Genomic DNA, 8,765 nt, shown 5'->3' with positions numbered 1-8,765 from the left:
GTGCAGAATGGGAAGGAAGACTTTATTTGGAATCTAATTGGAAATTTTTTTTGTCAGCTGTTCTGAAAGTTGAGCTGTTTCCAGCTTTAGTTGTTGAAATTGAAAATTGCTGTGGTGATAATAAAAACTCCACCTTTTTTTGTACCCAACATTTAATGAATTACGTATGTTCATCAGTTAGGGAATCTGTTATTTTAACCAAAACTTGTTTTCTGGGGACTCTTGAAGCTCAGTCTGCTATAGCAGTTACTGCAGAACTTGTGTGTCTAGAAAACACTGAATTGGCATGCAAATCTATCATTCTGCTGAAAAATAATACAGGAGCTGAAAAACCCTTTGAAACAGTGCTATTGTTCACCAAAGTAAGATTTTTTTGCTGGTACTGTCCTTTCCTAGAGTGATTTCTTCTCATAATTTTGGGAACGACCGTTATGACGTGCTAGTTCTTATCTTGCTTCTTAACTGCCCTAATCTTAAATGGAATACAGTCATATGCTTGTCCGACTCATCTTCCTCTTCCAGTTTGAAAAAGCTATATATAATTTATGACTCACTGAATATGTTAAATCTTGTGTTTTTAAAACTATATTCATGATTACTGCATTGGGAACATGTCTGGATGTAAACATTTCACTTCTGATAGAAACAACACGATCTTGTGAGTAAAATTTTTTGAGATTACTCAATCAAAAACTTCTAAATATGGAATGTGTCCAATTTTAATATGAAATAATAAGCTGTGGGGGGAAGGCAAAATAATATTCACGGAAAACATTAGCCATTATGGTTTTTCTTAAGTATTCTATCAATCTAGAAGTGCCTGAACACTGAGAACACCAAAACCAATAAGTGTTCCATGTTTGACTTTTGAAGCCGACTCTACTGATTTATGATGTATTGTTTCATCAAATAGAAAACTATTTAAGAGTTCTATATGTTTACACTGCTCCCTCCTAAGTTATGAATCCAGGTAATTTGTTACTGGCTTGTGCTTAAACGGCATACTCTGAGAACTGCTACATCTGTTCCCACTTCCATGAAACTCCAATGAAAAAAAATGACTGTGGAGAGATATGAGTGACAAGGGATTATAAACATTAGAGACTTAATTAAATTACAAAAGCTTCAGCAAGGTTCAGGATGGTAAACTTATATCTTCCTTTGCTGAACTAAAATAGGAAAAATTATTTTGGTTGCCTAGCAACCACATTGCACAAACTAACTCAGTGGAAAATCTATGGGTTTGATAAGCAAATTAAAAATGGACATTTAGTGTGAAGAGAATAAAAATTCTTCAGAACCTTTAGTCAACTGAAAAATTAATTGCATGTTATTAGAAATTAAAATGGCAATTGATCTGAGAATATTTTGTGGGAAATTGTAGATAGTCAATATTGTTTAACATCTTGGTAAAAATGGTGAATTGTCTTGCAATAGCAGAGTACTAAGTGCATTCAAAGCACTCCATGTTTGTCTGTGGAGGAAAGGGAAAGACTGAGAACCCTGGTGAGAAAAAATTATTTTGGAAGATCTTGTTTGCGTCTTCTATTGTACAAGTGCATTTTGTTCACTCACGGCCTGTTAGTTTAGCAGTTCTTTGGAAATTTAATATTAAATAGAGAAGGAAGAGGCAAATGCTAGAGAATTCACATTTTCAAATATCAGCTTCAGGGAACTTTATTGCAGCAGCTCAATTCTGTTAATTCTTGAACACATACCTGAAACAGAACTTGCTGCTTTCCTGAGCTTCAGAGCAGTTCCTTATGTCCTTGAGAAAGAAGCAACTCAAGCTGTCCCAAAGATGTAAGGTGCTCTTTGCATCAAGCTGTGGGTTAAAGAATATTGCATTAATACAATGCTTATAACTGATATGGCATCTACCACAGGTATCTCTCTTCCACTTCTTTTCCTTCAGAAAACACAGCTTTGTTGTCATAAAAATACTTTTACCAACCAGTGCAAATAAGGAATGTTTCCTAGTTAGGACACCTGCAGCACCCGATAACACGGGTCTCAGGATTTCTGTGGTATGTCTGTCTCTATAGTGGTAACAACAGGTTGTGGCCAGTGAGCCTGAGCATGTGGAATCTGTTTTCTGCCCCTCAGATTTGAACTGCTTGTGGGGATAAACTGCAACACTGCTTCAAGAGCCATTATACTACAGCTTTCCTAGGACTTCTAGCGAAGATTGATCTTTTCAAAGTTGCCCTACATATACCACTGTTTAACTAAAAAAAAAACAACAAAAATTACTTCTACTGAGTTTATAGGTCTTTTTTCACTTCAGAAAATTTTGACTTGTGGCTTGTAAGCAGGTAAGGCTGAACTCACCCAGTGATGTGGGCGAAAAGCTCACTGTGCTAGTGTTCCCGTCCAGAATACAGAAACAATGTCATACAACTTTAACACAATAAGAAGGTAGCATATTTCTCTGCATGACAACATCTTCTCTATGCTAGATTGCAACCTTTAGCTTCTACAACCATTTTGGAAGTCACAGTTGCTAGTGAAGGGCCTATTCAGGCTGAATTCTAGTGTCAGATTGTAGAGGCATACAGAAATACATGTGGTTATAGAGTGAAGTTCAGAATCAGACATGCAGAGTTAAGATTACAACAGGACAAAACATAACTCCTAGCCATATGAAAATTTTGGTGCAGAGTTTGTTTCTGGAAATTTGTTGCTGTCTTTTCTATTTGTGTTTGTTTTGAAATTTAAGATTTAGTTAAAAATTTTAAGAATTTTTGAGTTGGATTTTAGAGATATTGTGATCTTTTACAACAGTCAACACAAAGCAGCTCAGCTAGCCTTCTTTCTGTTCAATGTAAAGAGCTATTATGGAAAGACTGTGTCTATATAACATTTTATTTTTAAATAGAGAAATATTTCTCTTTATTACCTGCCATGATGTCTGGGACAGCTACAGTGTGCTCATAATGAATTTCATGTTTCAGACAGTGGATGTCAGTAATGTTACTAGCTAGCTGGCTCATGCAATTAAAAGAGTTCCTAAAATGCTTTAGGGACCTTTGGTGCAGATGCTTTAAGCCTTACAGTTTATCTTCCATGAAGATTCCTAGTCAGAAATAAAACACAAATATTTTACTTTGCAACATTTATTTGTTTTTAAAGCATGAGAGACTTTTATTCTTTATCTTAAACTAAAGTTCAATTTAAAGCAGCAATCCCTCCAAGAAAACAAGTATTTTAAATAGATGCGCAATTCACAAGCCGAGAAAAAGCGGAACTGACTGTACAGATGTTAAATTTTTCAGAAAATCAAACTAAATGAGCTTTTAATAATTAGATATGTCTGCTCTTATATATTTTAGCGGCTGCTTTAAACAGTTGGATTAATTACCGAATGGCAGATTACATTAGACTGGAAGGCACCTCTGGATACCATCAGGTCCAGCTCATCTCTCTTGAGACAGTGAGAGAGGGGGAGGAGATGCTGGAGCAGGTGGTTCTCTTCAGCCCCTGGGAAGGCCCCAGGCTGGAGAGGGAAGACGTGTGAGGAGGAAGGAGTAGCAGAGAGGAGCTGTTATGGACTGATTACAGTCACGCATTCCCCATCCTGGGTTGCTTTGGGTAGGGAGTGTGGTCATGGGAGAGTTAGGGATGAAGAAGAGAAGCTGGGCCTGGGAAGAAGGTTGAGGTGTGGAAAGGTGTTTTAGAGTCTTTGTTCACCAACCTACTTTACTTTAATTGGCAACTAATCCAACTAATTTTCCTTAGGTCAAGTCTGTTTTGCCTATGATGATAATTGATGAGTGATTTCCCTGTCTTTATCTTGACCCTCAATAAACTCTTTCGTATTTTCTACCCTGTCCTGTTGAGGAGAGGGGATAAAAAAAAGAGAGTAAGGGTCTGGTAGCCAGCCAAGATCAACCCACCATCATACTCCAAACAGGGTTAATTTCAAAGTCACATTAGGTTGCTCCTAGTCTTATCCAGTTAATTTTTTTTAAATTTAAAATCTTCATGGATTAAGATGCTTCAACCTCTTTTATTATTTAACTTCTCTCCTTGCAAAGATTAACTTTCTTGCAGCACATGTCAACTTTCAGTCATTTACTACTACACAATCATTTGGAGAGATAAGCAGGATTCAAGAGAAAATTCTTATTTTTCAAGGCAATTAGGCAGTGCATCTATCAATAATTGCTTTAGATTACATATAACAAACTAGATGCTTTGTGCTGTCTATGCAACCATATTTTAAACTCTCAATTTTCTACTTTTTCAGAGAATGTTATCTTTGGATGGAAATTTGTTCTTAAACTGGCTTTCCAGTCTAAACAAACAAAAAAAAAAAATCCACATTTTAAGACTCTAGGTTCCCTGTCTCTTCCTTCTATTCCTCCCCCAGCAATTCTATCTCCAAATGCAGAAGGGGCAGGCCCAATGCCTTTTTTGGACTTATTAGAAAACTAGTTTGAAAACCTTTAATTACTAGAACAGGTTAACATAAATTATGAGAACTCCATCTTAGATTACACCTCTGTCTTTTCAGGATAAGCATCTGAAAACTGAAGTTCACTAAACCCAGAACTAAAGCTGGAAGCTATGTAAAATATATTTGCAATTCTTTCAATGAGCAAGGTTGTTCTTGTATTGGAAACATATCAAATTAGGAAATGCTCTGAAAATTTATCCATCGATATTACATGAAAGTAGATGATTAGTGGTGGCATGCAGGAACATTTAGACAGTTACAGAATAAAACTGAGGCATCATGTGGAAAATAAGGTACTGAACTTAAAGTAGACTAGAGCAAGAGGACCTGACTTTTTGCATATTATTTATTCAGATCTATGTCCTACTGCTGAAGTTAATTGTGACTTACACTTTGAAGCACATGACTCACCAGGGAGCCTTTATTTAGGATTATTTAGCCTAGAGAGTAAAAGGAGAGGTGGGCTGCAAAGGCAACATAGTAGAAGCCTTCCAGTCCTTATGGGGCATTATGAGAAGATGCAGTCAGGCTCTTTAGATATGTGAGTGACAGGATGACATGGGGTAATAGATATAAATTGAAAGAGACAGACGATCCAGTTTAAGGGCTGGGAGGAGTGGGCATGCCAAGAAGCCAGACAAGTGCTGGAATAGGCTTTCCAGAGATGATGCAGAATGTCTGTGCTGGAGGTTTTCAAGACCAGACTTCCTAAAGCTCTGAGCAACCTGGTCTGACCTCAGAGCTTCAGCTGGGTTAGAGAACTCCTGAGGCTTCTCCAGCCTGAATGACTCTGCAATTCATTATTGATTCTATCTTTAGTCTTGCCTGGTGAAAAAATAAGAGTTTTTTTTTTTAGAAATGTAAATGTTTAGTATGATTTCTGATGTTTTTCTTCATATGGGATTTAGTTTTGTGGTTGACTTACTAACAGGGCTGAGGAGCTTCACAAATGCACAGCTCTCATTAAAAATTACTACAGTATAGTTTGGCTGACTTAGGCATCCAGATATAGAGTCATGCCATTTAGATGCAGCCAAAGAAAACCAGTATCTTGTACTGTGCTCTTAATCTCTAATCACCTTTTCATTAAAGTTGTGTGAATGACTGACAGTTATGGAGTTAGTTCTCAAACAGAAAGTTCAGAGTTCTAGTAATTAAAGTAATCTTGCGTGCTGAAATGAAAATCCAAGGGAAGTCGTCCTGGAGAGAAGACTGACTTCAGACTGATGGCAGACAGATTGCATTCAGTCTGAAAGAAAATTCTTTGTCTCTCTGTACTTGTAGGTTGACAAGTGGAGTGATGGATAGATTTACAGGAAACATCGGTGGGCTGGACAAGTTTGCGCTGCATATATGGCCTCACTGTGAGAAGAGTCACACAGAGTGGAAGAGGCTGCCCATGCAGACTGTGCAGCCTTTGTACTTGTAGGTTTTATGACTGACTAAGTCACTGAGAAACCTAGTCTTGTCTTATGGCTGACCAAGTGGAAGGTTGGAGTAGAGACCACAAGGCTGGGAATAACATCAGTCCTTGCCACTGAAGTATCAGTGGTCAATGCAGTTAAGTGTACGTTACAGAACATTCTGGGCTCTGCTGGTTTCACTCACACCTGATGACACTGCTATATTTCATTAAAGAAATTATTTGGACCAAGAATGTGAATCACAGATTTTTAGTTGCTAAGTAAGCATGCTGTGAGTTAGAATAAATATTAAGCTGTGAAGTCAGTCTGCCTGGCTTTATTTGCTTTACTATTAAAGAAGAATAGGAAAACCAAGAATGAGAGCATGTTCTATTGACTATCCAATAGTGGCGCATTTGGTATACACTCAAAATGTCAAGTTTTAGACTGGTGGGTGATTTGAATTCCTTCTTACAAGTCTATTTTACACCAAATAGTGTCTATGCCAACTTATACCTAGACCCCTCCTTTTCAGTCAACTCTGCTTTACAAAGCTCCATTTCTGAAAAAAAAAGATCTTCTATTTCTTGTGATTCCACATGAGTTTTGTTTACCAAGCTTAAAAATGTCATATATATTCCAGCCTTGATGTTTTATTTCTAATACCAAGAAATCTAAGGACTTAACGCAGAGAAAAAATCCAAACCAAACCCAAAACACCTCCACCCACTATGAAAGACTGGTAACAGTAAAACAGTAAAGAATTATTCAAAATAAAATAAAATTATGTGAAAGTATAATTGCAGGAAAGCCACGGAAATGCACAGCTGTAAGGGCAAGGAAAATTAGCCTACATATGGTTTACTAGAAATCATGTGTATGCAAGAAGGAAATAATTTGGGGACTGTGCCTAGGGTGCATATAAAGAGGTGGTAGTGGTGGAAGCAACAGGTTCAGCTGATGCCCTACACGTGTGACCCTGTGATGCAAGTTACAGAATCTGCAGTTCAGTATCTCAGTAATAGAGGAATTTTGATTGTTTATATTGACTATTATTTGTTCAAGAATTACATAGATTGATAAAATAGTCCACTACAAAAATTATTTAATCAATGTACCTATTTAGTAGTGAAATGGTTGGAAAACAGTAAAAGTGCAAGTAAATAACTGTGAGAATTTTAGCAAAGGACTTGCAGGAAAAAATTACGTAATCAGAAGGTCTTGCTTGAAAAAGTCATGTAGATATTGACTGGACAGTCTAGTCTGAACATCAGTATTACTGTTTTAGGAATTTCAAAAAGAAGTTCAAGCAAGTATCTGTTGACCAGAATTTCATGTCATGTCACCAGTGCTGTAGATTGGAAGGGTCATTATACTTCAATTTTTTATTTCATAAATGTTGCTTTGAACTGATTGAATACACTATACTTTTAGTGAAAACTCTTCTATGGTACTTGGCCTGACTTGAAGAAAAACACTGCCAGAATCACAAACTGTTGAATTGATAGACTGCATTCATCCAACTCAGTATAAATCCTGTGAAGACTGAATTTCTACATTAAAAACGAATAACTTGATATCAAGAAAAATACAAAATTCGAAGAACTGTTGCTCCTGCACTCAGTCATTGAAAATAAATGCAACCATAGTATATATGGGGTTCTTCATTCTTCCCTATGGTCTAATCTGGTTTGATGACATAAAAGCAGTGAATGACAGAGAATATTAGTTAGTGAACAAACACTGAAGGAATCAGATGGTGAAATTAGCTTTTCAATATGTTGTGCAGTCTCTGTAACTGGAAACAGAAGATTTTTTTGTTACAATGAGTGCAGAGCTTAATCACACAAACTTTTTTTTAAATAATGGAGTATTGCATGTATGGGGCTGAGCAGGATAATGAAATCTAACCCCAAACACCCATCATTAAATGAGAACAGGGAACTTTTCCCCATATTACCCATTAGTCACCATCAAGTGGGTAAGCAGTCACACATTCCATCTCTGTTTAAATTGCTTCAAACAATTTTGGTATGTCTGATAAAATACTCTAGAAAGAAATTTGTGTTGACATTGAAACCAGACAGTCATGCTGAAGGTTCATTGGACATCAGCTGTCTGACTATTTTGCCCAGGGCTGCATGCTCCTTTTTTATTTGTGAGATTCATTTGTCATGTAACGTCAGTCCTTATTTGATTTCAGTCATGATTTGCCAAGTTTAGTAGCTTTTGGGGTTTTGTGTCTAACTTTGCTAAGTAAGTATAATTAGGAATTTTGAATGTGACAGAATGCAACTTTCACCCTACCCTATCCTGCATATCAGCAGCACTCTGTTCAAACAGGCACCTTACATGGACTGGAGTGAAGCAGCAGATAACACTACATTGATTCACAATCACAATTTTACAATATAAAAAATCATGAGAAAGCAGGGATTAGATAGGCAGGCATTGGTTGTTGTGGCTCAATGTCCATTTTCTCTTGGTCTTTTGCTTTTCCTAGTTAGCAAGTTTTCCACTTAAGAAAGTAGCTATCCTAATTTATGTTCCAGCAAAACTCGACTTTTCAGATTGAAAACCTTTTCTCCTGTTTATGCCTTTAGAGAGGACTAGTTATAAAAAGATCTAGACAGGTACACCACAAAGACTTATTCATCCAGTTTTTCATGCTTCTGCAACATAGACCAGTGTAATTAATTTTAAAGTATTCTGTGGTTTTCTTTTAGTGTGGAATTTTTGTTAAAATGTGCTAAGACATATTGGTATTTATTCTATGTTGTGGCTCTAAGAAATGAAACTGGTATTAAACACCTTATTTATAGATAAGTTACATTGACCTATTGTATTTTTATCTTAATCTCTTGCGTGTAAGAGAACATTGGAAAATGGAAGCGTAGAGCAAG

At 36.6% G+C, this 8,765-nt stretch overlaps 1 long non-coding RNA gene across 1 annotated transcript in view; it reads left to right on the top strand.

Moving 5' to 3' along the window:
* The first annotated feature begins 598 nt into the window (after positions 1–598).
* LOC121674507 overlaps positions 599–8,765 on the top strand; it is a 155,224-nt gene continuing 147,057 nt past the window's right edge. Inside the window, exon 1 of the long non-coding RNA XR_006019652.1 lies at positions 599–658. This is a non-coding gene — a long non-coding RNA (uncharacterized LOC121674507). The remainder of the gene's footprint in view (positions 659–8,765) is intronic.

This window comes from Corvus kubaryi, unplaced genomic scaffold (genome assembly GCF_017639235.1).
Source record: "Corvus kubaryi isolate FWS band 111438036 unplaced genomic scaffold, C.kubaryi_AGA036_p1.0 68, whole genome shotgun sequence".
Lineage (NCBI taxonomy): Eukaryota > Metazoa > Chordata > Aves > Passeriformes > Corvidae > Corvus > Corvus kubaryi.
The sequence above is the reverse complement of the archived record's forward strand: the minus strand, read 5'-3'. Positions and strand labels throughout refer to the sequence as shown.